Here is a 23,468-nt window from a genome sequence, read left to right on the forward strand (position 1 = left end):
AAACTTTTTCATTTATTCACCAGTAGTTAGAATTAGAAAAGTTCTAACAGAAACCACAAAGATTATCTACAGCCACACCACACTGTATACGCCCAATCTCATCTGATCTTGGAAGCTAAGCAGTGTTGGGCCTGTTTAGTACTTGGGTGGGAGACCACCTGGGAATACGAGGTGCTGCAAATATTTTTATACTGCCAACTCCGTTCTGTTGATGCATTCCATTTTCAAATTTATTCATTTATGTACCAGTAGCTAGAAGTAGAAGAGTTCTATCAGAAACTGCAAAGCTCATCTGCAGCCACACCACACTGTATACGCCCAAGCTCATCTGATCTTGGAAGCTAAGCAGTGTTGGGCTTGGTTAGTATTTGGATGGGAGACCACCTGGGAATATAAGGTGCTGTAGATCTTTTTATATTGCCAACACCGTTCTGTTGATGCATTCCATTTTCAAACCTGTTCATTTATGTACCAGTAGTTAGAAGTAGAAAAGTTCTAACAGAAACCACAAAGCTCATCTACAGTCACACCACACTGGATAAGCCCAATCTCATCTGATCTTGGAAGCTAAGAAGAGTTGGGCCTGGTTAGTACTTGTATAGGAGGCCACCTGGGAGTACAAGGTGCTGAAGGCCTGGTTAGTATTTGGATGGGAAACCTCCTGGGAATGCAAGGTGCTGCAGATATTTTTATACTGCCAACTCCGTTCTGTTGATGCATTCCTTTTTCAAACTTTTTCATTTATTTACCAGTAGTTAGAAGTAGAAAAGTTCTAACAGAAACCACAAAGTTCATCTACAGCCACACCACACTGGATACGCCCAATCTCCTCTGATCTTGGAAGCTATGCAGTGTTGGGCCTGGTCAGTACTTGGATGGGAGACTACCTGGTAATACAAAGTGCAGTAGGTGTTTTTATACTGCCAACACCGTTCTGTTGATGCATTCCATTTTCAAATGTAGTCATTAATGTACCAGTAGTTAGAAGTAGAAAAGTTCTAACAGAAACCACAAAGCTCATCTACAGCCACACCACACTGGATACGCCCAATCTGATCTGATCTTGAAAGCTAAGCAGTGTTGGGCCTGGTTAGTACTTTGATGGGAGACCACCTGGGAATAAAAGGTGCTGTAGGTATTTTTATACTGCCAACACCATTCTGTTGATGCATTCCATTTTCAAATTTATTCATTTATGTACCAGTAGCTAGAAGTAGAAAAGTTCTAACAGAAACCGCAAAGTTCATCTACAGCCACACCACACTGGATACGCCCTATCTCATCTGATCTTGGAAACAAAGCAGTGTTGGGCCTTGTTAGTACTTGATTGGGAGACCACCTGGGAATACAAGGTGCTGTAGGTATTTTTATACTGCCAACACCGTTCTGTTGATGCATTCCATTTTCAAACTTATTCATTTATGTACCAGAAGCTAGAAGTAGAAAAGTTCTATCAGAAACTGCATAGCTCATCTGCAGCTACACCACACTGGACACGCCCAATCTCATCTGATCTTGGAAGCTTAGCTGTGCTGGGCCTGGTTAGTACTTGGATGGGAAACCACCTGGGAATGCAAGGTGCTGCACATATTTTTATACTGCAACTCCGTTCTGTTGAATCATTACATTTTCAAATTTTTTCATTTATGTACCAGTAGCTAGTGGTAGAAAAGTTCAAATAGAAACCACAAAGCTCATCTTCAGCCGCACCACGCTAGATATGCCCAATCTCATCTGATCTAGGAAGCTAAGCAGTGTTGGGCCTATTTAGTACTTGGATGGGAGACCACCTGGGATTACAAGGTGCTGTAGGTATTTTTATACTGCCAACACCATTCTGTTAATGCATTCCATTTTCAAATTTGTTCATTTATGTACCAGTAGCTAGAAGTAGAAAACTTCTAACAGAAACCGCACAGTTCATCTACAGCAACACCACACTGGATACGCCCAATCTCATCTGATCTTGGAAACTAAGCAGTGCTGGGCCTGGTTAGTATTTGGATCGGAGACAACCTGGGAATGCAAGGTGCTGCAGATATTTTTATACTGCCAACTCCGTTCTGTTGATGCATTCCATTTTCAAACTTTTTCATTTATTTACCAGTAGTTAGAAGTAGAAAAGTTCTAACAGAAACCACAAAGATTATCTACAGCCACAGCACACTGGATACGCCCAATCTCATCTGATCTTGGAAGCTAAGCAGTGTTGAGCCTGTTTAGTACTTGGGTGGGAGACCACCTGGGAATACGAGGTGCTGTAGGTATTTTTATACTGCCAACACCGTTCTGTTGATGCATTTTATTTTCAAACTTATTCATTTATGTACCAGTAGTTAGAAGTAGAAAAGTACTAACAGAAACCACAAAGCTCATCTGCAGCCACACCACACTGGATACGCCCAATCTCATCTGATCTTGGAAGCTAAGCAGTGCTGGACTTGGTTGGGAGACCACCTGGGAATACAACGTGCTGTAGGTATTTTTATACTGCCAACACCGTTCTGTTGATGCATTCCATTTTCAAACCTGGTCTTTTATGTACCAGTAGTTAGAAGTAGAAAAGTTCTAACAGAAACCACAAAGCTCATCTACAGCCACACCACACTGGATACGCCCAATCTCATCTGATCTTGAAAGCTAAGCAGTGTTGGGCCTGGTTAGTATTTTGATGGGAGACCACCTGGGAATACAAGGTGCTGTAGGTATTTTTATACTGCCAACACCATTCTGTTGATGCATTCCATTTTCAAATTTATTCATTTATGTACCAGTAGCTAGAAGTAGAAAAGTTCTAACAGAAACCGCAAAGTTCATCTACAGCCACACCACACTGGATACGCCCTATCTCATCTGATCTTGGAAACTAAGCAGTGCTGGGCCTGGTTAGTATTTGGATGGGAAACCACCTGAGAATGCAAGGTGCTGCAGATATTTTTATACTGCCAACTCCGTTCTGTTGATGCATTACATTTTCAAACTTATTCATTTATGTACCAGTAGCTAGAAGTAGAAAAGTTCTAACAGAAATCATAAAGCTTATCTACAGCCACACCACACTGGATACGCCCAATCTCATCTGATTTTGGAAGCTAAGCAGTGTTGGGCCTGGTTAATACTTGGATGGGACACCACCTGGGAATTCAAGGTGCTGTAGGAATTTTTATACTGCCAACACTGTTCTGTTGATGCATTCCATTTTCAAACCTTTTTATTTATGTACCAGTAGCTAGAAGTAGAAAAGTTTTTTCAGAAACTGCAAAGCTCATCTGCAGCCACACCACACTGGACACGCCCAATCTCATCTGATCTTGGAATCCAAGCTGTGCTGGGCCTGGTTAGTACTTGGATGGGAAACCACCTGGGAATGCAAGGTGCTTCACATATTTTTATACTGCCAACTCAGTACTGTTGATGCATTACATTTTCAATTTTTTTTTTCATTTATGTACCAGTAGCTAGAAGTAGAAAAGCTCAAATAGAAACCACAAAGCTCATCTACAGCCACACCGCACTGGATACTTCCAATCTCATCTGATCTTGGAAGCTAAGCAGTGTTGGGCCTGTTTAGTACTTGGATGGGAGACCGCCTGGGAATATAAAGTGCTGTAGGTATTTTTATACTGCCAACACCGTTCTGTTGATGCATTACATTTTCAGACTTATTCATTTATGTACCAGTAATTAGAAGTAGAAAAGTTCTAATAGAAAGCACAAAGCTCATCTACAGCCACACCACGCTGGATACGCCCGATCTCATCTGATCTTGGAAGCTAAGCAGTGTTGGGCCTGGTTAGTACTTGGATGGGAGACTATCTGGGAATACAAAGTGCTGTAAGCATTTTTATACTGCCAACACCGTTCTGTTGAGGCATTCCATTTTCAAACGTATTCATTAATGTACCAGTAGTTAGAAGTAGAAAAGTTCTATCAGAAACCACAAAGCTCATCTACAGCCACACCACACTGGATACGCCCAATCTCATCTGATCTTGAAAGCTAAGCAGTGTTGACCCTGGTTAGTACTTGGATGGGAGACCGCCTGGGAATACAAAGTGTTGTAGGTATTTTTATACTGCCAACACCATTCTGTTGATGCATTCCATTTTCAAATTTATTCATTTATGTACCAGTAGCTAGAAGTAGAAAAGTTCTAACAGAAACCGCACAGTTCATCTACAGCCACACCACACTGGATACGCCCAATCTCATCTGATCTTGGAAACTAAGCAGTGCTGGGCCTGGTTAGTATTTGGATGGGAAACCACCTGAGAATGCAAGGTGCTGCAGATATTTTTATACTGCCAACTCCGTTCTGTTGATGCATTCCATTTTCAATCTTTTTCATTTATTTACCAGTAGTTAGAAGTAGAAAAGTTCTAACAGAAACCTCAAAGATTATCTACAGTCACACCACACTGAATACGCCCAATCTCATCTGATCTTGGAAGCTAAGCAGTGTTGGGCCTGTTTAGTACTTGGGTGGGAGACCACCTGGGAATACGAGGTGCTGTAGGTATTTTTATACTGACAACACCGTTCTGTTGATGCATTCAGTTTTCAAACTTATTCATTTATGTACCAGTAGTTAGAAGTAGAAAAGTTCTAGCAGAAACCACAAAGCTCGTCTGCAGCCACACCACACTGGATACGCCCAATCTTATCTGATCTTGGAAGCTAAGCAGTGCAGGGCTTGGTTAGTACTTGGATGGGAGACCACCTGGGAGTACAAGGTGCTGTAGGTCTTTTTATACTGCCAACACCATTCTGTTGATGCATTCCATTTTCAAACCTTTTCATTTATGTACCAGTAGCTAGAAGTAGAAAAGTTCTAACAGAAACCACAAAGCTCATCTACAGCCACACCACACTGGATACGCCCAATCTCATCTGATCTTGGAAGCTAAGCAGTGTTGGGCCTGGTTAGTACTTTGATGGGAGACCACCTGGTAATTCAAGGTGCTGTAGGAATTTTTATACTGCCAACACTGTTCTGTTGATGCATTCCATTTTCAAACCTGTTTATTTATGTACCAGTAGCTAGAAGTAGAAAAGTTCTTTCAGAAACTGCAAAGCTCATCTGCAGCTACACCACACTGGACACGCCCAATCTCATCTGATCTTGGAAGCCAAGCTGTGCTGGGCCTGGTTATTACTTGAATGGGAAACCACCTGGGAATGCAAGGTGCTGCACATATTTTTATACATCCAACTCAGTTCTATTGATGCATTACATTTTCAAATTTTTTCATTTATGTACCAGTAGCTAGAAGTTGAAAAGTTTAAATAGAAACCACAAAGCTCATCTACAGCCACACCACACTGGATACTTCCAATCTCATCTGATCTTGGAAGCTAAGCAGTGTTGGGCGTGTTTAGTACTTGGATGGGAGACCGCCTGGGAATATAAAGTGCTGTAGGTATTTTTTTTACTGCCAACAACGTTCTGTTGATGCATTACATTTTCAAACGTATTCATTAATGTACCAGTAGTTAGAAGTAGAAAAGTTCTATCAGAAACCACAAAGATCATCTACAGCCACACCACACTAGATCCGCCCAATCTGATCTGACCTTGGAAGCTAAGCAGTGTTGGCCTGGTTAGTACTTGGATAGGTGACCACCTGGGAATACAAGGTGCTGTAGGTATTTTTATACAGCCAACACCGTTCTGTTGATGCATTCGATTTTCAAACTTATTCATTTATGTACCAGTAGTTAGAAGTAGAAAAGTTCTAACAGAAACCACAGAGCTCATCTAGAGACACTCCACACTGGATACGCCTAATCTCATCTGATCTTGGAAGCTAAGCAGTGTTGGGCTTGGTTAGTACTTTGATGGGAGACCACCTGGGAATACAAGGTGCTGTAGGAATTTTTATACTGCCAACACCGTTCGGTTGAAGCATTCCATTTTCAAACTTATTCATTTATGTTCCAGTAGCTAGAAGTAGAAAAGATCTATCAGAAACTGCAAAGCTCATCTGCAGCCACACCACACTGGACACGCCCAATCTCATCTGATCTTGGAAGCTAAGCTGCGCTGGGCCTGGTTAGTACTTGGATTGGAAACCACCTGGGAATGCAAGGTGCTGCACATATTTTTATACTGCCAACTCCGTTCTGTTGATGCATTCCATTTTCACATCTTTTCATTTATGTAGCAGTAGCTAGAAGTAGAAAAGTTCAAATAGAAACCACAAAGCTCTTCTACAGCCACACCACACTGGATACACCCAATCTCATCTGATCTTGGAAGCTAAGCAGTGTTGGGCCTGGTTAGTACTTGGATGGGAGACCACCTGGGAATACAAGGTGCTGTAGGTATTTTTATACTGCCAACACCATTCTGTTGATGCATTTCATTTTCAAACCTGTTCATTTATGTACCAGTAGTTAGAAGTAGAAAAGTTCTAACAGAAACCACAAAACTCATCTACAGCCACACCACACTGGATCCGCCCAATCTGATCTGACCTTAGAAGCTAAGCAGTGTTGGGCCTGGTTAGTACTTGGATGGGAGACCACCTGGGAATACAAGGTGCTGTAGGTATTTTTATACTGCCAACACCATTCTGTTGATGCATTCCATTTTCAAATTTATTCATTTATGTACCAGTAGCTAGAAGTAGAAAAGTTCTAACAGAAACCGCAAAGTTCATCTACAGCCACACCACACTGTATACGCCCAATCTCATCTGATCTTGGAAACTAAGCAGTGCTGGGCCTGGTTAGTATTTGGATGGGAAACCACCTGGGAATGCAAGGTGCTGCAGATATTTTTATACTGCCAACTCCGTTCTGTTGATGCATTCCATTTTCAAATTTTTTCATTTAAGTACCAGTAGCTAGAAGTAGAAAAGTTCTAACAGAAACCACAAAACTCATCTACAGCAACACCACACTGGGTACGCCCAATCTCATCTGATCTTGGAAGCTAAGCAGTGTTAGGCATGGTTAGTACTTGGATGGGAGACCACATGGGAATACAAGGTGCTGTAGTAATTTTTATACTGCAAACACCGTTCTGTTGATGCATTCCATTTTCAAACTTATTCATTTATGTACCAGAAGCTAGAAGTAGAAAAGTTCTATCAGAAACTGCATAGCTCATCTGCAGCTACACCACACTGGACACGCCGAATCTCATCTGATCTTGGAAGCTTAGCTGTGCTGGGCCTGGTTAGTACTTGGATGGGAAACCACCTGGGAATGCAAGGTGCTGCACATATTTTTATACTGCAACTCCGTTCTGTTGAATCATTACATTTTCAAATTTTTTCATTTATGTACCAGTAGCTAGTGGTAGAAAAGTTCAAATAGAAACCACAAAGCTCATCTACAGCCGCACCAGGCTGGATACGCCCAATCTCATCTGATCTAGGAAGCTAAGCAGTGTTGGGCCTGTTTAGTACTTGGATGGGAGACCACCTGGGAATACAAGGTGCTGTAGGTATTTTTATACTGCCAACACCATTCTGTTAATGCATTCCATTTTCAAATTTGTTCATTTATGTACCAGTAGCTAGAAGTAGAAAAGTTCTAACAGAAACCACAAAGCTCATCTGCAGCCACACCACACTGGATACACCCAATCTCATCTGATCTTGGAAGCTAAGCAGTGCTGGACTTGGTTGGGAGACCACCTGGGAATACAAGGTGCTGTAGGTATTTTTATACTGCCAACACCATTCTGTTGATGCATTCCATTTTCAAACCTGGTCATTTATGTACCAGTAGTTAGAAGTAGAAAAGTTCTAACAGAAACCTCAAAGCTCATCTACAGCCACACCACACTGGATCCGCCCAATCTCATCTGATCTTGAAAGCTAAGCTGCGCTGGGCCTGGTTTGTACTTGGATGGGAAACCGCCTGGGAATGCAAGGTGCTGCACATATTTTTATACTGCCAACTCCGTTCTGTTGATGCATTCCATTTTCAAACTTTTTCATTTATGTACCAGTAGCTAGAAGTATAAAGTTCTAACAGAAACCGCACAGTTCATCTATAGCCACACCACACTGGATACGCCCAATCTCATCTGATCTTGGAAACTAAGCAGTGCTGGGCCTGGTTATAATTTGGATGGGAGACCACCTGGGAATGCAAGGTGCTGCAGATATTTTTATACTGCCAACTCCGTTCTGTTGATGCATTCCATTTTCAAACTTTTTCATTTATTTACCAGTAGTTAGAATTAGAAAAGTTCTAACAGAAACCACAAAGATTATCTACAGCCACACCACACTGTATACGCCCAATCTCATCTGATCTTGGAAGCTAAGCAGTGTTGGGCCTGTTTAGTACTTGGGTGGGAGACCACCTGGGAATACGACGTGCTGCAAATATTTTTATACTGCCAACTCCGTTCTGTTGATGCATTCCATTTTCAAATTTATTCATTTATGTACCAGTAGCTAGAAGTAGAAGAGTTCTATCAGAAACTGCAAAGCTCATCTGCAGCCACACCACACTGTATACGCCCAATCTCATCTGATCTTGGAAGCTAAGCAGTGTTGGGCTTGGTTAGTATTTGGATGGGAGACCACCTGGGAATATAAGGTGCTGTAGATCTTTTTATATTGCCAACACCGTTCTGTTGATGCATTCCATTTTCAAACCTGTTCATTTATGTACCAGTAGTTAGAAGTAGACAAGTTCTAACAGAAACCGCAAAGCTCATCTATAGCCAAACCACACTGGATACGCCCAATCTCATCTGATCTTGGAAGCTAAGCAGTGTTGGGACTGGTTAATACTTGGATGGGAGACCACCTGGGAATACAAGGTGCTGCAGGTATTTTTATACTGCAAACACCGTTCTGTTGATGCATTCCATTTTCAATCTTATTCATTTATGTACCAGTAGTTAGAAGTAGAAAAGTTCTAACAGAAACCACAAAGCTCATCTACAGCCACACCACACTGGATAAGCCCAATCTCATCTGATCTTGGAAGCTAAGAAGAGTTGGGCCTGGTTAGTACTTGTATAGGAGGCCACCTGGGAGTACAAGGTGCTGAAGGCCTGGTTAGTATTTGGATGGGAAACCTCCTGGGAATGCAAGGTGCTGCAGATATTTTTATACTGCCAACTCCGTTCTGTTGATGCATTCCTTTTTCAAACTTTTTCATTTATTTACCAGTAGTTAGAAGTAGAAAAGTTCTAACAGAAACCACAAAGTTCATCTACAGCCACACCACACTGGATACGCCCAATCTCCTCTGATCTTGGAAGCTATGCAGTGTTGGGCCTGGTCAGTACTTGGATGGGAGACTACCTGGTAATACAAAGTGCAGTAGGTGTTTTTATACTGCCAACACCGTTCTGTTGATGCATTCCATTTTCAAATGTAGTCATTAATGTACCAGTAGTTAGAAGTAGAAAAGTTCTAACAGAAACCACAAAGCTCATCTACAGCCACACCACACTGGATACGCCCAATCTGATCTGATCTTGAAAGCTAAGCAGTGTTGGGCCTGGTTAGTACTTTGATGGGAGACCACCTGGGAATAAAAGGTGCTGTAGGTATTTTTATACTGCCAACACCATTCTGTTGATGCATTCCATTTTCAAATTTATTCATTTATGTACCAGTAGCTAGAAGTAGAAAAGTTCTAACAGAAACCGCAAAGTTCATCTACAGCCACACCACACTGGATACGCCCTATCTCATCTGATCTTGGAAACTAAGCAGTGTTGGGCCTTGTTAGTACTTGATTGGGAGACCACCTGGGAATACAAGGTGCTGTAGGTATTTTTATACTGCCAACACCGTTCTGTTGATGCATTCCATTTTCAAACTTATTCATTTATGTACCAGAAGCTAGAAGTAGAAAAGTTCTATCAGAAACTGCATAGCTCATCTGCAGCTACACCACACTGGACACGCCCAATCTCATCTGATCTTGGAAGCTTAGCTGTGCTGGGCCTGGTTAGTACTTGGATGGGAAACCACCTGGGAATGCAAGGTGCTGCACATATTTTTATACTGCAACTCCGTTCTGTTGAATCATTACATTTTCAAATTTTTTCATTTATGTACCAGTAGCTAGTGGTAGAAAAGTTCAAATAGAAACCACAAAGCTCATCTTCAGCCGCACCACGCTAGATATGCCCAATCTCATCTGATCTAGGAAGCTAAGCAGTGTTGGGCCTGTTTAGTACTTGGATGGGAGACCACCTGGGATTACAAGGTGCTGTAGGTATTTTTATACTGCCAACACCATTCTGTTAATGCATTCCATTTTCAAATTTGTTCATTTATGTACCAGTAGCTAGAAGTAGAAAACTTCTAACAGAAACCGCACAGTTCATCTACAGCCACACCACACTGGATACGCCCAATCTCATCTGATCTTGGAAACTAAGCAGTGCTGGGCCTGGTTAGTATTTGGATCGGAGACAACCTGGGAATGCAAGGTGCTGCAGATATTTTTATACTGCCAACTCCGTTCTGTTGATGCATTCCATTTTCAAACTTTTTCATTTATTTACCAGTAGTTAGAAGTAGAAAAGTTCTAACAGAAACCACAAAGATTATCTACAGCCACAGCACACTGGATACGCCCAATCTCATCTGATCTTGGAAGCTAAGCAGTGTTGAGCCTGTTTAGTACTTGGGTGGGAGACCACCTGGGAATACGAGGTGCTGTAGGTATTTTTATACTGCCAACACCGTTCTGTTGATGCATTTTATTTTCAAACTTATTCATTTATGTACCAGTAGTTAGAAGTAGAAAAGTTCTAACAGAAACCACAAAGCTCATCTGCAGCCACACCACACTGGATACGCCCAATCTCATCTGATCTTGGAAGCTAAGCAGTGCTGGACTTGGTTGGGAGACCACCTGGGAATACAAGGTGCTGTAGGTATTTTTATACTGCCAACACCGTTCTGTTGATGCATTCCATTTTCAAACCTGGTCATTTATGTACCAGTAGTTAGAAGTAGAAAAGTTCTAACAGAAACTTCAAAGCTCATCTACAGCCACACTACACTGGATCCGCCCAATCTGATCTGACCTTAGAAGCTAAGCAGTGTTGGGCCTGGTTAGTACTTGGATGGGTGACCACCTGGTAATACAAGGTGCTGTAGGTATTTTTATACTGCCAACACCGTTCTGTTGATGCATTCAATTTTCAAACGTATTCATTTATGTACCAGTAGTTAGAAGTAGAAAAGTTCTAATAGAAACCACAGAGCTCATCTAGAGCCACACAACACTGGATACGCCCAATCTCATCTGATCTTGGAAGCTAAGCAGTGTTGGGCTTGGTTAATACTTGGATGGGAGACCACCTGGGAATACAAGGTGCTGTAGGAATTTTTATACTGCCAACACCGTTCTGTTGATGCATTCCATTTTCAAACTTATTCATTTATGTTCCAGTAGCTAGAAGTAGAAAAGATCTATCAGAAACTGCAAAGCTCATCTGCAGCCACACCACACTGGACATGCCCAATCTCATCTGATCTTGAAAGCTAAGCTGCGCTGGGCCTGGTTAGTACTTGGATGGGAAACCACCTGGGAATGCAAGGTGCTGCACATATTTTTATACTGCCAACTCCGTTCTGTTGATGCATTCCATTTTCAAATTTTTTCATTTATGTAGCAGTAGCTAGAAGTAGAAAAGTTCAAATAGAAAACACAAATCTCTTCTACAGCCACACCACACTGGATACGCCCAATCTCATCTGATCTTGGAAGCTAAGCAGTGTTGGGCCTGGTTAGTACTTGGATGGGAAACCGCCTGGGAATGCAAGGTGCTGCACATATTTTTATACTGCCAACTCCGTTCTGTTGATGCATTCCATTTTCAAACTTTTTCATTTATGTACCAGTAGCTAGAAGTAGAAAGTTCTAACAGAAACCGCACAGTTCATCTACAGCCACACCACACTGGATACGCCCAATCTCATCTGATCTTGGAAACTAAGCAGTGCTGGGCCTGGTTATAATTTGGATGGGAGACCACCTGGGAATGCAAGGTGCTGCAGATATTTTTATACTGCCAACTCCGTTCTGTTGATGCATTCCATTTTCAAACTTTTTCATTTATTTACCAGTAGTTAGAATTAGAAAAGTTCTAACAGAAACCACAAAGATTATCTACAGCCACACCACACTGTATACGCCCAATCTCATCTGATCTTGGAAGCTAAGCAGTGTTGGGCCTGTTTAGTACTTGGGTGGGAGACCACCTGGGAATACGAGGTGCTGCAAATATTTTTATACTGCCAACTCCGTTCTGTTGATGCATTCCATTTTCAAATTTATTCATTTATGTACCAGTAGCTAGAAGTAGAAGAGTTCTATCAGAAACCGCAAAGCTCATCTGCAGCCACACCACACTGTATACGCCCAATCTCATCTGATCTTGGAAGCTAAGCAGTGTTGGGCTTGGTTAGTATTTGGATGGGAGACCACCTGGGAATACAATGTGCTGTAGATCTTTTTATATTGCCAACACCGTTCTGTTGATGCATTCCATTTTCAAACCTCTTCATTTATGTACCAGTAGTTAGAAGTACACAAGTTCTAACAGAAACCGCAAAGCTCATCTATAGCCAAACCACACTGGATACGCCCAATCTCATCTGATCTTGGAAGCTAAGCAGTGCTGGGACTGGTTAATACTTGGATGGGAGACCACCTGGGAATACAAGGTGCTGCAGGTATTTTTATACTGCAAACACCGTTCTGTTGATGCATTCCATTTTCAAATGTATTCATTAATGTACCAGTAGTTAGAAGTAGAAAAGTTCTAACAGAAACCACAAAGCTCATCTACAGCCACACCACACTGGATAAGCCCAATCTCATCTGATCTTGGAAGCTAAGAAGAGTTGGGCCTGGTTAGTACTTCTATAGGAGGCCACCTGGGAGTACAAGGTGCTGAAGGCCTGGTTAGTATTTGGATGGGAAACCTCCTGGGAATGCAAGGTGCTGCAGATATTTTTATACTGCCAACTCCGTTCTGTTGATGCATTCCTTTTTCAAACTTTTTCATTTATTTACCAGTAGTTAGAAGTAGAAAAGTTCTAACAGAAACCACAAAGTTCATCTACAGCCACACCACACTGGATACGCCCAATCTCCTCTGATCTTGGAAGCTATGCAGTGTTGGGCCTGGTCAGTACTTGGATGGGAGACTACCTGGTAATACAAAGTGCAGTAGGTGTTTTTATACTGCCAACACCGTTCTGTTGATGCATTCCATTTTCAAATGTAGTCATTAATGTACCAGTAGTTAGATGTAGAAAAGTTCTAACAGAAACCACAAAGCTCATCTACAGCCACACCACACTGGATACGCCCAATCTGATCTGATCTTGAAAGCTAAGCAGTGTTGGGCCTGGTTAGTACTTTGATGGGAGACCACCTGGGAATAAAAGGTGCTGTAGGTATTTTTATACTGCCAACAACATTCTGTAGATGCATTCCATTTTCAAATTTATTCATTTATGTACCAGTAGCTAGAAGTAGAAAAGTTCTAACAGAAACCGCAAAGTTCATCTACAGCCACACCACACTGGATACGCCCTATCTCATCTGATCTTGGAAACTAAGCAGTGTTGGGCCTTGTTAGTACTTGATTGGGAGACCACCTGGGAATACAAGGTGCTGTAGGTATTTTTATACTGCCAACACCGTTCTGTTGATGCATTCCATTTTCAAACTTATTCATTTATGTACCAGAAGCTAGAAGTAGAAAAGTTCTATCAGAAACTGCATAGCTCATCTGCAGCTACACCACACTGGACACGCCCAATCTCATCTGATCTTGGAAGCTTAGCTGTGCTGGGCCTGGTTAGTACTTGGATGGGAAACCACCTGGGAATGCAAGGTGCTGCACATATTTTTATACTGCAACTCCGTTCTGTTGAATCATTACATTTTCAAATTTTTTCATTTATGTACCAGTAGCTAGTGGTAGAAAAGTTCAAATAGAAACCACAAAGCTCATCTTCAGCCGCACCACGCTAGATATGCCCAATCTCATCTGATCTAGGAAGCTAAGCAGTGTTGGGCCTGTTTAGTACTTGGATGGGAGACCACCTGGGATTACAAGGTGCTGTAGGTATTTTTATACTGCCAACACCATTCTGTTAATGCATTCCATTTTCAAATTTGTTCATTTATGTACCAGTAGCTAGAAGTAGAAAACTTCTAACAGAAACCGCACAGTTCATCTACAGCCACACCACACTGGATACGCCCAATCTCATCTGATCTTGGAAACTAAGCAGTGCTGGGCCTGGTTAGTATTTGGATCGGAGACAACCTGGGAATGCAAGGTGCTGCAGATATTTTTATACTGCCAACTCCGTTCTGTTGATGCATTCCATTTTCAAACTTTTTCATTTATTTACCAGTAGTTAGAAGTAGAAAAGTTCTAACAGAAACCACAAAGATTATCTACAGCCACACCACACTGGATACGCCCAATCTCATCTGATCTTGGAAGCTAAGCAGTGTTGAGCCTGTTTAGTACTTGGGTGGGAGACCACCTGGGAATACGAGGTGCTGTAGGTATTTTTATACTGCCAACACCGTTCTGTTGATGCATTTTATTTTCAAACTTATTCATTTATGTACCAGTAGTTAGAAGTAGAAAAGTTCTAACAGAAACCACAAAGCTCATCTGCAGCCACACCACACTGTATACGCCCAATCTCATCTGATCTTGGAAGCTAAGCAGTGCTGGACTTGGTTGGGAGACCACCTGGGAATACAAGGTGCTGTAGGTATTTTTATACTGCCAACACCGTTCTGTTGATGCATTCCATTTTCAAACCTGGTCATTTATGTACCAGTAGTTAGAAGTAGAAAAGTTCTAACAGAAACCTCAAAGCTCATCTACAGCCACACCACACTGGATCCGCCCAATCTGATCTGACCTTAGAAGCTAAGCAGTGTTGGGCCTGGTTAGTACTTGGATGGGTGACCACCTGGTAATACAAGGTGCTGTAGGTATTTTTATACTGCCAACACCGTTCTGTTGATGCATTCAATTTTCAAACGTATTCATTTATGTACCAGTAGTTAGAAGTAGAAAAGTTCTAATAGAAACCACAGAGCTCATCTAGAGCCACACCACACTGGATACGCCCAATCTCATCTGATCTTGGAAGCTAAGCAGTGTTTGGCTTGGTTAATACTTGGATGGGAGACCACCTGGGAATACAAGGTGCTGTAGGAATTTTTATACTGCCAACACCGTTCTGTTGATGCATTCCATTTTCAAACTTATTCATTTATGTTCCAGTAGCTAGAAGTAGAAAAGATCTATCAGAAACTGCAAAGCTCATCTGCAGCCACACCACACTGGACACGACCAATCTCATCTGATCTTGAAAGCTAAGCTGCGCTGGGCCTGGTTAGTACTTGGATGGGAAACCACCTGGGAATGCAAGGTGCTGCACATATTTTTATACTGCCAACTCCGTTCTGTTGATGCATTCCATTTTCAAATTTTTTCATTTATGTAGCAGTAGCTAGAAGTAGAAAAGTTCAAATAGAAAACACAAATCTCTTCTACAGCCACACCACACTGGATACGCCCAATCTCATCTGATCTTGGAAGCTAAGCAGTGTTGGGCCTGGCTAGTACTTGGATGGGAAACCGCCTGGGAATGCAAGGTGCTGCACATATTTTTATACTGCCAACTCCGTTCTGTTGATGCATTCCATTTTCAAACTTTTTCATTTATGTACCAGTAGCTAGAAGTAGAAAGTTCTAACAGAAACCGCACAGTTCATCTACAGCCACACCACACTGGATACGCCCAATCTCATCTGATCTTGGAAACTAAGCAGTGCTGGGCCTGGTTATAATTTGGATGGGAGACCACATGGGAATGCAAGGTGCTGCAGATATTTTTATACTGCCAACTCCGTTCTGTTGATGCATTCCATTTTCAAACTTTTTCATTTATTTACCAGTAGTTAGAATTAGAAAAGTTCTAACAGAAACCACAAAGATTATCTACAGCCACACCACACTGTATACGCCCAATCTCATCTGATCTTGGAAGCTAAGCAGTGTTGGGCCTGTTTAGTACTTGGGTGGGAGACCACCTGGGAATACGAGGTGCTGCAAATATTTTTATACTGCCAACTCCGTTCTGTTGATGCATTCCATTTTCAAATTTATTCATTTATGTACCAGTAGCTAGAAGTAGAAGAGTTCTATCAGAAACTGCAAAGCTCATCTGCAGCCACACCACACTGTATACGCCCAATCTCATCTGATCTTGGAAGCTAAAAAGAGTTGGGCCTGGTTAGTACTTGGATGGGAGGCTACCTGGGAGTACAAGGTGCTGAAGGCCTGGTTAGTATTTGGATGGGAAACCTCCTGGGAATGCAAGGTGCTGCAGATATTTTTATACTGCCAACTCCGTTCTGTTGATGCATTCCATTTTCAAACTTTTTCATTTATTTACCAGTAGTTAGAAGTAGAAAAGTTCTAAGAGAAACCACAAAGTTCATCTACAGCCACACCACACTGGATACGCCCAATCTCCTCTGATCTTGGAAGCTATGCAGTGTTGGGCCTGGTTAGTACTTGGATGGGAGACTACCTGGTAATACAAAGTGCTGTAGGTGTTTTTATACTGCCAACACCGTTCTGTTGATGCATTCCATTTTCAAATGTATTCATTAATGTACCAGTAGTTAGAAGTAGAAAAGTTCTAACAGAAACCACAAAGCTCATCTACAGCCACACCACACTGGATACGCCCAATCTCATCTGATCTTGAAAGCTAAGCAGTGTTGGGCCTGGTTAGTACTTTGATGGGAAACCACCTGAGAATGCAAGGTGCTGCAGATATTTTTATACTGCCAACACCGTTCTGTTGATGCATTCCATTTTCAATTGTTTTCATTTATGTACCAGTAGCTAGAAGTAGAAAAGTTCTAACAGAAACCTCAAAGCTCATCTACAGTCACACCACATTGGATATGCCCAATCTCATCAGATCTTGGAAGCTAAGCAGTGTTGGGCCTGTTTAGTACTTGGATGGGAGACCACCTGGGAATACAAGGTGCTGTAGGTATTTTTATACTGCCAACACCATTCTGTTGATGCATTACATTTTCAAACTTATTCATTTATGTACCAGTAGTTAGAAGTAGAAAAGTTCTAACAGAAACTACAAAGCTCATCTACAGCCACACCACACTGGATACGAACAATCTCATCTGATCTTGGAAGCTAAGCAGTGTTGGGCCTGTTTAGTACTTTGGTGGGAGACCACCTGGGAATACGAGGTGCTGTAGGTATTTTTATACTGCCAACACCGTTCTGTTGATGCATTCCATTTTCAAACTTATTCATTTATGTACCAGTAGTTAGAAGTAGAAAAGTTCTAACAGAAACCACAAAGCTTATCTACAGCCATACCACACTGGATACGCCCAATCTCATTTGATCTTGAAAGCTAAGCAGTGTTGGGGCTGCTTAGTACTTGGATGGGAGACCACCTGGGAATACAAGGTGCTGTAGGTGTTTTTATACTGCCTACACCATTCTGTTGATGCATTCCATTTTCAAATTTTTTCATTTATGTACCAGTAGCTAGAATTTGAAAAGTTCTAACAGAAACCACAAAGCTCATCTACAGCCACACCACACTGGATACGCCCAATCTCATCTGATCTTGGAAGCTAAGCAGTGTTGGGCCTGGTTAGTACTTTGGTGGGAGAACCCCTGGGAATACAAGGTGCTGTAGGTATTTTTATACTGCCAACACCATTCTGTTGATGCATTCCATTTTCAAATTTATTCATTTATGTACCAGTAGCTAGAAGTAGAAAAGTTCTAACAGAAACTGCAAAGCTCATCTGCAGCCACACCACACTGGACACGCCCAATCTCATCTGATCTTGGAAGATAAGCTGTGCTGGGCCTGGTTAGTACTTGGATGGGAGACCACCTGGGAATACAAAGTGCTGTAGGTATTTTTATACTGCCAACACCATTCTGTTGATGCATTCCATTTTCAAATGTATTCATTAATGTACCAGTAGTTAGAAGTAGAAAAGTTCTGACAGAAACCACAAAGCTCATCTACAGCCACACCACACTGGATACGCCCAATCTCATCTGATCTTGAAAGCTAAGCAGTGTTGGGCCTGGTTAGTACTTTGATGGGAGACCACCTGGGAATACAAGGTGCTGTAGGTATTTTTATACTGCCAACACCATTCTGTTGATGCATTCCATTTTCAAACTTATTCATTTATGTACCAGTAGCTAGAAGTAGAAAAGTTCTAACAGAAACCGCAAAGTTCATCTACAGCCACACCACACTGGATACGCCCTATCTCATCTGATCTTGGAAACTAAGCAGTGCTGGGCCTGGTTAGTATTTGGATGGGAAACCACCTGAGAATGCAAGGTGCTGCAGATATTTTTATACTGCCAACTCCGTTCTGTTGATGCATTACATTTTCAAACTTATTCATTTATGTACCAGTAGCTAGAAGTAGAAAAGTTCTAACAGAAATCATAATGCTCATCTACAGCCACACCACACTGGATACGCCCAATCTCATCTGATCTTGGAAGCTAAGCAGTGTTGGGCCTGGTTAATACTTGGATGGGAGACCACCTGGGAATTCAAGATGCTGTAGGAATTTTTATACTGCCAACACTGTTCTGTTGATGCATTCCATTTTCAAACCTGTTTATTTATGTACAAGTAGCTAGAAGTAGAAAAGTTCTTTCAGAAACTGCAAAGCTCATCTGCAGCCACACCACACTGGACACGCCCAATCTCATCTGATCTTGGAATCCAAGCTGTGCTGGGCCTGGTTAGTACTTGGATGGGAAACCACCTGGGAATGCAAGGTGCTTCACATATTTTTATACTGCCAACTCAGTACTGTTGATGCATTACATTTTCAAATTTTTTCATTTATGTACCAGTAGCTAGAAGTAGAAAAGCTCAAATAGAAACCACAAAGCTCATCTACAGCCACACCACACTGAATACTTCCAATCTCATCTGATCTTGGAAGCTAAGCAGTGTTGGGCCTGTTTAGTTTTTAAATGGGAGACCGCCTGGGAATATAAAGTGCTGTAGGTATTTTTATACTGCCAACACCGTTCTGTTGATGCATTACATTTTCAAACTTATTCATTTATGTACCAGTAATTAGAAGTAGAAAAGTTCTAATAGAAAGCACAAAGCTCATCTACAGCCACACCGCGCTGGATACTCCCGATCTCATCTGATCTTGGAAGCTAAGCAGTGTTGGGCCTGGTTAGTACTTGGATGGGAGACTATCTGGGAATACAAGGTGCTGTAGGTATTTTTATACTGCCAACACCATTCTGTTGATGCATTCCATTTTCAAACTTATTCATTTATGTACCAGTAGCTAGAAGTAGAAAAGTTCTAACAGAAACCGCAAAGTTCATCTACAGCCACACCACACTGGATACGCCCTATCTCATCTGATCTTGGAAACTAAGCAGTGCTGGGCCTGGTTAGTATTTGGATGGGAAACCACCTGAGAATGCAAGGTGCTGCAGATATTTTTATACTGCCAACTCCGTTCTGTTGATGCATTACATTTTCAAACTTATTCATTTATGTACCAGTAGCTAGAAGTAGAAAAGTTCTAACAGAAATCATAATGCTCATCTACAGCCACACCACACTGGATGCGCCCAATCTCATCTGATCTTGGAAGCTAAGCAGTGTTGGGCCTGGTTAATACTTGGATGGGAGACCACCTGGGAATTCAAGATGCTGTAGGAATTTTTATACTGCCAACACTGTTCTGTTGATGCATTCCATTTTCAAACCTGTTTATTTATGTACAAGTAGCTAGAAGTAGAAAAGTTCTTTCAGAAACTGCAAAGCTCATCTGCAGCCACACCACACTGGACACGCCCAATCTCATCTGATCTTGGAATCCAAGCTGTGCTGGGCCTGGTTAGTACTTGGATGGGAAACCACCTGGGAATGCAAGGTGCTTCACATATTTTTATACTGCCAACTCAGTACTGTTGATGCATTACATTTTCAAATTTTTTCATTTATGTACCAGTAGCTAGAAGTAGAAAAGCTCAAATAGAAACCACAAAGCTCATCTACAGCCACACCACACTGGATACTTCCAATCTCATCTGATCTTGGAAGCTAAGCAGTGTTGGGCCTGTTTAGTTTTTAAATGGGAGACCGCCTGGGAATATAAAGTGCTGTAGGTATTTTTATACTGCCAACACCGTTCTGTTGATGCATTACATTTTCAAACTTATTCATTTATGTACCAGTAATTAGAAGTAGAAAAGTTCTAATAGAAAGCACAAAGCTGATCTACAGCCACACCGCGCTGGATACGCCCGATCTCATCTGATCTTGGAAGCTAAGCAGTGTTGGGCCTGGTTAGTACTTGGATGGGAGACTATCTGGGAATACAAGGTGCTGTAAGTATTTTTATACTGCCAACACCGTTCTGTTTAGGCATTCCATTTTCAAACGTATTAATTAATGTACCAGTAGTTAGAAGTAGAAAAGTTCTATCAGAAAATAAAAAGCTCATCTACAGCCACACCACACTGGATACGCCCAATCTCATCTGATCTTGAAAGCTAAGCAATGTTGGCCCTGGTTAGTACTTGGATGGGAGACCACCTGGGAATACAAAGTGCTGTAGGTATTTTTACACTGCCAACACCATTCTGTTGATGCATTCCATTTTCAAATTTATTCATTTATGTACCAGTAGCTAGAAGTAGAAAAGTTCTAACAGAAACCGCACAGTTCATCCACAGCCACACCACACTGGATACGCCCAATCTCATCTGATCTTGGAAACTAAGCAGTGCTGGGCCTGGTTAGTATTTGATGGGAAACCACCTAGGAATGCAAGGTGCTGCAGATATTTTTATACTGCCAACTCCGTTCTGTTGATGCATTCCATTTTCAAACTTTTTCATTTATTTACCAGTAGTTAGAAGTAGAAAAGTTCTAACAGAAACCACAAAGATTATCTACAGTCACACCACACTGAATACGCCCAATCTCATCTAATCTTGGAAGCTAAGCAGTGTTGGGCCTGTTTAGTACTTGGGTGGGAGACCACCTGGGAATACGAGGTGCTGTAGGTATTTTTATACTGCCAACACCGTTCTGTTGATGCATTCCATTTTCAAACTTATTCATTTATGTACCAGTAGTTAGAAGTAGAAAAGTTCTAGCAGAAACCACAAAGCTCATCTGCAGCCACACCACACTGGATACGCCCAATCTTATCTGATCTTGGAAGCTAAACAGTGCTGGGCTTGGTTAGTACTTGGATGGGAGACCACCTGGGAATACAAGGTGCTGTAGGTCTTTTTATACTGCCAACACCATTCTGTTGATGCATTCCATTTTCAAACCTTTTCATTTATGTACCAGTAGTTAGAAGTAGAAAAGTTCTAACAGAAACCGTAAAGCTCATCAACAGCCACACCACACTGGATCCGCCCAATCTCATCTGACCTTGGAAGCTAAGCAGTGTTGGGCCTGGTTAGTATTTGGATGGGAGACCACCTGGGAATACAAGGCGCTGTAGGTATTTTTATACTGCCAACACCGTTCTGTTGATGCATTCCATTTTCAAACCTGTTCATTTATGTACCAGTAGTTAGAAGTAGAAAAGTTATAACAGTAACCACAAAGCTCATCTACAGCCACACCACACTGGATCCGCCCAATCTCATCTGACATTGGCAACTAAGCAGTGTTGGGCCTGGTTAGTACTTGGATGTGAGACCACCTGGGAATGCAAGGTGCTGCACATATTTATATACTGCCAACTCCGTTCTGTTGATGCATTCCATTTTCAAATTTTTTCATTTATGTAGCAGTAGCTAGAAGTAGAAAAGATCAAATAGAAACCACAAAGCTCATCTACAGCCACACCACACTGGATATGCCCAATCTCATCTGATCTTGGAAGCTAAGCAGTGTTGGGCCTGGTTAGTACTTGGATGGGAGACCACCTGGGAGTACAAGGTGCTGTAGGTATTTTTATACTGACAACACCATTCTGTGATGCATTCCATTTTCAAACTTATTCATTTATGTACCAGTAGGTAGAAGTAGAAAGTTCTAACAGAAACCGCACAGTTCATCTACAGCCACACCACACTGGATACGCCCAATCTCAACTGATCTTGGAAACTAAGCAGTGCTGGACCTGGTTAGTATTTGGATGGGAGACCACCTTAGAATGCAAGGTGCTGCAGATATTTTTATACTGCCTACTCCGTTCTGTTGATGCATTCCATTTTCAAACTTTTTCATTTATTTACCAGTAGTTAGAAGTAGAAAAGTTCTAACAGAAACCACAAAGGTTATCTACAGCCACACCACACTGGATACGCCCAATCTCATCTGATCTTGGAAGCTAAGCAGTGTTGGGCCTGTTTAGTACTTGGGTGGGAGACCACCTGGGAATACGAGGTGCTATAGGTATTTTTATACTGCCAACACCGTTCTGTTGATGCATTTTATTTTCAAACTTATTCATTTATGTACCAGTAGTTAGAAGTAGAAAAGTTCTAACAGAAACCACAAAGCTCATCTGCAGCCACAGCACACTGTATACGCCCAATCTCATCTGATCTTGGAAGCTAAGCAGTGTTGTGCCTGTTTAGTACTTGGGTGGGAGACCACCTGGGAATACGAAGTGCTGTAGGTATTTTTAAACTGCCAACACCGTTCTGTTGATGCATTCCATTTTCAATTGTTTTCATTTATGTACCAGTAGCTAGAAGTAGAAAAGTTCTAACAGAAACCTCAAAGCTCATCTACAGTCACACCACATTGGATATGCCCAATCTCATCAGATCTTGGAAGCTAAGCAGTGTTGGGCCTGTTTAGTACTTGGATGGGAGACCACCTGGGAATACAAGGTGCTGTAGGTATTTTTATACTGCCAACACCATTCTGTTGATGCATTACATTTTCAAACTTATTCATTTATGTACCAGTAGTTAGAAGTAGAAAAGTTCTAACAGAAACCACATAGCTTATCTACAGCCATACCACACTGGATACGCCCAATCTCATTTGATCTTGAAAGCTAAGCAGTGTTGGGGCTGCTTAGTACTTGGATGGGAGACCACCTGGGAATACAAGGTGCTGTAGGTGTTTTTATACTGCCTACACCATTCTGTTGATGCATTCCATTTTCAAATTTTTTCATTTATGTACCAGTAGCTAGAATTTGAATAGCTCTAACAGAAACCACAAAGCTCATCTACAGCCACACCACACTGGATACGCCCAGTCTCATCTGATCTTGGAAGCTAAGCAGTGTTGGGCATGGTTAGTACTTTGGTGGGAGAACCCCTGGGAATACAAGGTGCTGTAGGTATTTTTATACTGCCAACACCATTCTGTTGATGCATTCCATTTTCAAATTTATTCATTTATGTACCAGTAGCTAGAAGTAGA

At 41.7% G+C, this 23,468-nt stretch overlaps 16 non-coding genes and 83 pseudogenes across 16 annotated transcripts; all 99 read left to right on the top strand.

Moving 5' to 3' along the window:
* Positions 1-64: 64 nt before the first annotated feature.
* LOC134959707 (5S ribosomal RNA) lies at positions 65-183 on the top strand (annotated as a pseudogene).
* Positions 184-290: 107 nt separating this feature from the next.
* On the top strand, positions 291-409 carry LOC134960504 (5S ribosomal RNA; annotated as a pseudogene).
* Positions 410-516: 107 nt separating this feature from the next.
* On the top strand, positions 517-635 carry LOC134964967 (5S ribosomal RNA; annotated as a pseudogene).
* Positions 636-793: 158 nt separating this feature from the next.
* Positions 794-912, top strand: LOC134964867 (5S ribosomal RNA; annotated as a pseudogene).
* A 107-nt stretch (positions 913-1,019) lies between these two features.
* Positions 1,020-1,138, top strand: LOC134960416 (5S ribosomal RNA; annotated as a pseudogene).
* A 107-nt stretch (positions 1,139-1,245) lies between these two features.
* On the top strand, positions 1,246-1,364 carry LOC134960092 (5S ribosomal RNA; annotated as a pseudogene).
* Positions 1,365-1,471: 107 nt separating this feature from the next.
* LOC134961897 (5S ribosomal RNA) lies at positions 1,472-1,590 on the top strand (annotated as a pseudogene).
* Positions 1,591-1,696: 106 nt separating this feature from the next.
* Positions 1,697-1,815, top strand: LOC134964507 (5S ribosomal RNA; annotated as a pseudogene).
* A 107-nt stretch (positions 1,816-1,922) lies between these two features.
* Positions 1,923-2,041, top strand: LOC134963542 (5S ribosomal RNA; annotated as a pseudogene).
* Positions 2,042-2,148: 107 nt separating this feature from the next.
* Positions 2,149-2,267, top strand: LOC134964673 (5S ribosomal RNA). The gene has a single exon (XR_010188237.1). It is a non-coding gene; the product is annotated as a 5S ribosomal RNA (ribosomal RNA).
* A 322-nt stretch (positions 2,268-2,589) lies between these two features.
* LOC134964747 (5S ribosomal RNA) lies at positions 2,590-2,708 on the top strand. Its single transcript, XR_010188244.1, has one exon. It is a non-coding gene; the product is annotated as a 5S ribosomal RNA (ribosomal RNA).
* Positions 2,709-2,815: 107 nt separating this feature from the next.
* On the top strand, positions 2,816-2,934 carry LOC134962789 (5S ribosomal RNA; annotated as a pseudogene).
* A 107-nt stretch (positions 2,935-3,041) lies between these two features.
* Positions 3,042-3,160, top strand: LOC134960838 (5S ribosomal RNA; annotated as a pseudogene).
* Positions 3,161-3,267: 107 nt separating this feature from the next.
* LOC134963730 (5S ribosomal RNA) lies at positions 3,268-3,386 on the top strand (annotated as a pseudogene).
* A 110-nt stretch (positions 3,387-3,496) lies between these two features.
* Positions 3,497-3,615, top strand: LOC134960115 (5S ribosomal RNA; annotated as a pseudogene).
* A 107-nt stretch (positions 3,616-3,722) lies between these two features.
* On the top strand, positions 3,723-3,841 carry LOC134962165 (5S ribosomal RNA; annotated as a pseudogene).
* A 107-nt stretch (positions 3,842-3,948) lies between these two features.
* Positions 3,949-4,067, top strand: LOC134962724 (5S ribosomal RNA; annotated as a pseudogene).
* A 107-nt stretch (positions 4,068-4,174) lies between these two features.
* Positions 4,175-4,293, top strand: LOC134961602 (5S ribosomal RNA; annotated as a pseudogene).
* Positions 4,294-4,400: 107 nt separating this feature from the next.
* Positions 4,401-4,519, top strand: LOC134960018 (5S ribosomal RNA). The gene has a single exon (XR_010187687.1). It is a non-coding gene; the product is annotated as a 5S ribosomal RNA (ribosomal RNA).
* Positions 4,520-4,626: 107 nt separating this feature from the next.
* Positions 4,627-4,745, top strand: LOC134960094 (5S ribosomal RNA; annotated as a pseudogene).
* A 107-nt stretch (positions 4,746-4,852) lies between these two features.
* Positions 4,853-4,971, top strand: LOC134959841 (5S ribosomal RNA; annotated as a pseudogene).
* Positions 4,972-5,078: 107 nt separating this feature from the next.
* On the top strand, positions 5,079-5,197 carry LOC134963122 (5S ribosomal RNA; annotated as a pseudogene).
* A 107-nt stretch (positions 5,198-5,304) lies between these two features.
* Positions 5,305-5,423, top strand: LOC134960054 (5S ribosomal RNA; annotated as a pseudogene).
* A 108-nt stretch (positions 5,424-5,531) lies between these two features.
* Positions 5,532-5,649, top strand: LOC134962622 (5S ribosomal RNA; annotated as a pseudogene).
* Positions 5,650-5,756: 107 nt separating this feature from the next.
* LOC134962521 (5S ribosomal RNA) lies at positions 5,757-5,875 on the top strand (annotated as a pseudogene).
* A 107-nt stretch (positions 5,876-5,982) lies between these two features.
* On the top strand, positions 5,983-6,101 carry LOC134962679 (5S ribosomal RNA; annotated as a pseudogene).
* Positions 6,102-6,208: 107 nt separating this feature from the next.
* Positions 6,209-6,327, top strand: LOC134962366 (5S ribosomal RNA). Its single transcript, XR_010188021.1, has one exon. It is a non-coding gene; the product is annotated as a 5S ribosomal RNA (ribosomal RNA).
* Positions 6,328-6,434: 107 nt separating this feature from the next.
* Positions 6,435-6,553, top strand: LOC134960649 (5S ribosomal RNA; annotated as a pseudogene).
* A 107-nt stretch (positions 6,554-6,660) lies between these two features.
* Positions 6,661-6,779, top strand: LOC134961647 (5S ribosomal RNA; annotated as a pseudogene).
* A 107-nt stretch (positions 6,780-6,886) lies between these two features.
* Positions 6,887-7,005, top strand: LOC134962419 (5S ribosomal RNA; annotated as a pseudogene).
* A 107-nt stretch (positions 7,006-7,112) lies between these two features.
* On the top strand, positions 7,113-7,231 carry LOC134963440 (5S ribosomal RNA; annotated as a pseudogene).
* A 106-nt stretch (positions 7,232-7,337) lies between these two features.
* LOC134961356 (5S ribosomal RNA) lies at positions 7,338-7,456 on the top strand (annotated as a pseudogene).
* A 322-nt stretch (positions 7,457-7,778) lies between these two features.
* Positions 7,779-7,897, top strand: LOC134964371 (5S ribosomal RNA; annotated as a pseudogene).
* Positions 7,898-8,003: 106 nt separating this feature from the next.
* Positions 8,004-8,122, top strand: LOC134964436 (5S ribosomal RNA; annotated as a pseudogene).
* Positions 8,123-8,229: 107 nt separating this feature from the next.
* LOC134961113 (5S ribosomal RNA) lies at positions 8,230-8,348 on the top strand (annotated as a pseudogene).
* A 107-nt stretch (positions 8,349-8,455) lies between these two features.
* Positions 8,456-8,574, top strand: LOC134958998 (5S ribosomal RNA). Its single transcript, XR_010187152.1, has one exon. It is a non-coding gene; the product is annotated as a 5S ribosomal RNA (ribosomal RNA).
* A 107-nt stretch (positions 8,575-8,681) lies between these two features.
* Positions 8,682-8,800, top strand: LOC134961536 (5S ribosomal RNA; annotated as a pseudogene).
* A 107-nt stretch (positions 8,801-8,907) lies between these two features.
* On the top strand, positions 8,908-9,026 carry LOC134964825 (5S ribosomal RNA; annotated as a pseudogene).
* Positions 9,027-9,184: 158 nt separating this feature from the next.
* Positions 9,185-9,303, top strand: LOC134964868 (5S ribosomal RNA; annotated as a pseudogene).
* Positions 9,304-9,410: 107 nt separating this feature from the next.
* LOC134960417 (5S ribosomal RNA) lies at positions 9,411-9,529 on the top strand (annotated as a pseudogene).
* Positions 9,530-9,636: 107 nt separating this feature from the next.
* On the top strand, positions 9,637-9,755 carry LOC134959617 (5S ribosomal RNA; annotated as a pseudogene).
* A 107-nt stretch (positions 9,756-9,862) lies between these two features.
* LOC134961899 (5S ribosomal RNA) lies at positions 9,863-9,981 on the top strand (annotated as a pseudogene).
* A 106-nt stretch (positions 9,982-10,087) lies between these two features.
* On the top strand, positions 10,088-10,206 carry LOC134964133 (5S ribosomal RNA; annotated as a pseudogene).
* A 107-nt stretch (positions 10,207-10,313) lies between these two features.
* On the top strand, positions 10,314-10,432 carry LOC134963011 (5S ribosomal RNA; annotated as a pseudogene).
* A 107-nt stretch (positions 10,433-10,539) lies between these two features.
* Positions 10,540-10,658, top strand: LOC134964685 (5S ribosomal RNA). The gene has a single exon (XR_010188238.1). It is a non-coding gene; the product is annotated as a 5S ribosomal RNA (ribosomal RNA).
* Positions 10,659-10,980: 322 nt separating this feature from the next.
* LOC134963037 (5S ribosomal RNA) lies at positions 10,981-11,099 on the top strand (annotated as a pseudogene).
* A 107-nt stretch (positions 11,100-11,206) lies between these two features.
* Positions 11,207-11,325, top strand: LOC134962345 (5S ribosomal RNA; annotated as a pseudogene).
* A 107-nt stretch (positions 11,326-11,432) lies between these two features.
* LOC134962411 (5S ribosomal RNA) lies at positions 11,433-11,551 on the top strand (annotated as a pseudogene).
* A 107-nt stretch (positions 11,552-11,658) lies between these two features.
* LOC134960842 (5S ribosomal RNA) lies at positions 11,659-11,777 on the top strand (annotated as a pseudogene).
* A 106-nt stretch (positions 11,778-11,883) lies between these two features.
* On the top strand, positions 11,884-12,002 carry LOC134964123 (5S ribosomal RNA; annotated as a pseudogene).
* A 107-nt stretch (positions 12,003-12,109) lies between these two features.
* LOC134959708 (5S ribosomal RNA) lies at positions 12,110-12,228 on the top strand (annotated as a pseudogene).
* A 107-nt stretch (positions 12,229-12,335) lies between these two features.
* LOC134959107 (5S ribosomal RNA) lies at positions 12,336-12,454 on the top strand. Its single transcript, XR_010187183.1, has one exon. It is a non-coding gene; the product is annotated as a 5S ribosomal RNA (ribosomal RNA).
* A 107-nt stretch (positions 12,455-12,561) lies between these two features.
* Positions 12,562-12,680, top strand: LOC134961848 (5S ribosomal RNA; annotated as a pseudogene).
* A 107-nt stretch (positions 12,681-12,787) lies between these two features.
* LOC134964964 (5S ribosomal RNA) lies at positions 12,788-12,906 on the top strand (annotated as a pseudogene).
* A 158-nt stretch (positions 12,907-13,064) lies between these two features.
* On the top strand, positions 13,065-13,183 carry LOC134964869 (5S ribosomal RNA; annotated as a pseudogene).
* Positions 13,184-13,290: 107 nt separating this feature from the next.
* LOC134960418 (5S ribosomal RNA) lies at positions 13,291-13,409 on the top strand (annotated as a pseudogene).
* A 107-nt stretch (positions 13,410-13,516) lies between these two features.
* LOC134959621 (5S ribosomal RNA) lies at positions 13,517-13,635 on the top strand (annotated as a pseudogene).
* Positions 13,636-13,742: 107 nt separating this feature from the next.
* LOC134961900 (5S ribosomal RNA) lies at positions 13,743-13,861 on the top strand (annotated as a pseudogene).
* Positions 13,862-13,967: 106 nt separating this feature from the next.
* On the top strand, positions 13,968-14,086 carry LOC134964134 (5S ribosomal RNA; annotated as a pseudogene).
* A 107-nt stretch (positions 14,087-14,193) lies between these two features.
* Positions 14,194-14,312, top strand: LOC134963013 (5S ribosomal RNA; annotated as a pseudogene).
* A 107-nt stretch (positions 14,313-14,419) lies between these two features.
* Positions 14,420-14,538, top strand: LOC134963553 (5S ribosomal RNA). The gene has a single exon (XR_010188133.1). It is a non-coding gene; the product is annotated as a 5S ribosomal RNA (ribosomal RNA).
* Positions 14,539-14,860: 322 nt separating this feature from the next.
* LOC134962148 (5S ribosomal RNA) lies at positions 14,861-14,979 on the top strand (annotated as a pseudogene).
* A 107-nt stretch (positions 14,980-15,086) lies between these two features.
* On the top strand, positions 15,087-15,205 carry LOC134962260 (5S ribosomal RNA; annotated as a pseudogene).
* A 107-nt stretch (positions 15,206-15,312) lies between these two features.
* Positions 15,313-15,431, top strand: LOC134963102 (5S ribosomal RNA; annotated as a pseudogene).
* Positions 15,432-15,538: 107 nt separating this feature from the next.
* Positions 15,539-15,657, top strand: LOC134961087 (5S ribosomal RNA; annotated as a pseudogene).
* Positions 15,658-15,763: 106 nt separating this feature from the next.
* Positions 15,764-15,882, top strand: LOC134964253 (5S ribosomal RNA; annotated as a pseudogene).
* A 107-nt stretch (positions 15,883-15,989) lies between these two features.
* LOC134959709 (5S ribosomal RNA) lies at positions 15,990-16,108 on the top strand (annotated as a pseudogene).
* Positions 16,109-16,215: 107 nt separating this feature from the next.
* On the top strand, positions 16,216-16,334 carry LOC134963893 (5S ribosomal RNA; annotated as a pseudogene).
* Positions 16,335-16,492: 158 nt separating this feature from the next.
* Positions 16,493-16,611, top strand: LOC134963694 (5S ribosomal RNA; annotated as a pseudogene).
* Positions 16,612-16,718: 107 nt separating this feature from the next.
* Positions 16,719-16,837, top strand: LOC134960253 (5S ribosomal RNA; annotated as a pseudogene).
* A 107-nt stretch (positions 16,838-16,944) lies between these two features.
* On the top strand, positions 16,945-17,063 carry LOC134962150 (5S ribosomal RNA). The gene has a single exon (XR_010188002.1). It is a non-coding gene; the product is annotated as a 5S ribosomal RNA (ribosomal RNA).
* Positions 17,064-17,170: 107 nt separating this feature from the next.
* On the top strand, positions 17,171-17,289 carry LOC134960221 (5S ribosomal RNA; annotated as a pseudogene).
* Positions 17,290-17,396: 107 nt separating this feature from the next.
* LOC134960436 (5S ribosomal RNA) lies at positions 17,397-17,515 on the top strand (annotated as a pseudogene).
* A 107-nt stretch (positions 17,516-17,622) lies between these two features.
* Positions 17,623-17,741, top strand: LOC134959135 (5S ribosomal RNA). The gene has a single exon (XR_010187211.1). It is a non-coding gene; the product is annotated as a 5S ribosomal RNA (ribosomal RNA).
* Positions 17,742-17,848: 107 nt separating this feature from the next.
* Positions 17,849-17,967, top strand: LOC134960412 (5S ribosomal RNA; annotated as a pseudogene).
* Positions 17,968-18,074: 107 nt separating this feature from the next.
* Positions 18,075-18,193, top strand: LOC134960771 (5S ribosomal RNA). Its single transcript, XR_010187812.1, has one exon. It is a non-coding gene; the product is annotated as a 5S ribosomal RNA (ribosomal RNA).
* A 107-nt stretch (positions 18,194-18,300) lies between these two features.
* Positions 18,301-18,419, top strand: LOC134962791 (5S ribosomal RNA; annotated as a pseudogene).
* A 107-nt stretch (positions 18,420-18,526) lies between these two features.
* On the top strand, positions 18,527-18,645 carry LOC134960358 (5S ribosomal RNA; annotated as a pseudogene).
* A 107-nt stretch (positions 18,646-18,752) lies between these two features.
* LOC134963731 (5S ribosomal RNA) lies at positions 18,753-18,871 on the top strand (annotated as a pseudogene).
* A 107-nt stretch (positions 18,872-18,978) lies between these two features.
* On the top strand, positions 18,979-19,097 carry LOC134963302 (5S ribosomal RNA; annotated as a pseudogene).
* A 107-nt stretch (positions 19,098-19,204) lies between these two features.
* Positions 19,205-19,323, top strand: LOC134959092 (5S ribosomal RNA). Its single transcript, XR_010187169.1, has one exon. It is a non-coding gene; the product is annotated as a 5S ribosomal RNA (ribosomal RNA).
* A 107-nt stretch (positions 19,324-19,430) lies between these two features.
* Positions 19,431-19,549, top strand: LOC134962792 (5S ribosomal RNA; annotated as a pseudogene).
* Positions 19,550-19,656: 107 nt separating this feature from the next.
* LOC134960096 (5S ribosomal RNA) lies at positions 19,657-19,775 on the top strand (annotated as a pseudogene).
* A 107-nt stretch (positions 19,776-19,882) lies between these two features.
* LOC134963732 (5S ribosomal RNA) lies at positions 19,883-20,001 on the top strand (annotated as a pseudogene).
* Positions 20,002-20,108: 107 nt separating this feature from the next.
* LOC134963312 (5S ribosomal RNA) lies at positions 20,109-20,227 on the top strand (annotated as a pseudogene).
* A 107-nt stretch (positions 20,228-20,334) lies between these two features.
* On the top strand, positions 20,335-20,453 carry LOC134960231 (5S ribosomal RNA; annotated as a pseudogene).
* A 107-nt stretch (positions 20,454-20,560) lies between these two features.
* LOC134961517 (5S ribosomal RNA) lies at positions 20,561-20,679 on the top strand (annotated as a pseudogene).
* Positions 20,680-20,786: 107 nt separating this feature from the next.
* Positions 20,787-20,904, top strand: LOC134964609 (5S ribosomal RNA; annotated as a pseudogene).
* Positions 20,905-21,011: 107 nt separating this feature from the next.
* LOC134959117 (5S ribosomal RNA) lies at positions 21,012-21,130 on the top strand. The gene has a single exon (XR_010187193.1). It is a non-coding gene; the product is annotated as a 5S ribosomal RNA (ribosomal RNA).
* Positions 21,131-21,237: 107 nt separating this feature from the next.
* On the top strand, positions 21,238-21,356 carry LOC134959733 (5S ribosomal RNA; annotated as a pseudogene).
* A 107-nt stretch (positions 21,357-21,463) lies between these two features.
* LOC134960320 (5S ribosomal RNA) lies at positions 21,464-21,582 on the top strand (annotated as a pseudogene).
* A 107-nt stretch (positions 21,583-21,689) lies between these two features.
* On the top strand, positions 21,690-21,808 carry LOC134964853 (5S ribosomal RNA; annotated as a pseudogene).
* A 107-nt stretch (positions 21,809-21,915) lies between these two features.
* LOC134960647 (5S ribosomal RNA) lies at positions 21,916-22,034 on the top strand. The gene has a single exon (XR_010187794.1). It is a non-coding gene; the product is annotated as a 5S ribosomal RNA (ribosomal RNA).
* Positions 22,035-22,139: 105 nt separating this feature from the next.
* Positions 22,140-22,258, top strand: LOC134963740 (5S ribosomal RNA; annotated as a pseudogene).
* A 107-nt stretch (positions 22,259-22,365) lies between these two features.
* Positions 22,366-22,484, top strand: LOC134962101 (5S ribosomal RNA). Its single transcript, XR_010187997.1, has one exon. It is a non-coding gene; the product is annotated as a 5S ribosomal RNA (ribosomal RNA).
* A 107-nt stretch (positions 22,485-22,591) lies between these two features.
* LOC134960496 (5S ribosomal RNA) lies at positions 22,592-22,710 on the top strand (annotated as a pseudogene).
* Positions 22,711-22,817: 107 nt separating this feature from the next.
* On the top strand, positions 22,818-22,936 carry LOC134962162 (5S ribosomal RNA). The gene has a single exon (XR_010188003.1). It is a non-coding gene; the product is annotated as a 5S ribosomal RNA (ribosomal RNA).
* Positions 22,937-23,043: 107 nt separating this feature from the next.
* Positions 23,044-23,162, top strand: LOC134960435 (5S ribosomal RNA; annotated as a pseudogene).
* Positions 23,163-23,269: 107 nt separating this feature from the next.
* On the top strand, positions 23,270-23,388 carry LOC134961409 (5S ribosomal RNA; annotated as a pseudogene).
* Positions 23,389-23,468: the final 80 nt, after the last annotated feature.

The sequence above is a fragment of the Pseudophryne corroboree genome, chromosome 9 (assembly GCF_028390025.1).
Source record: "Pseudophryne corroboree isolate aPseCor3 chromosome 9, aPseCor3.hap2, whole genome shotgun sequence".
Classification (NCBI taxonomy): domain Eukaryota; kingdom Metazoa; phylum Chordata; class Amphibia; order Anura; family Myobatrachidae; genus Pseudophryne; species Pseudophryne corroboree.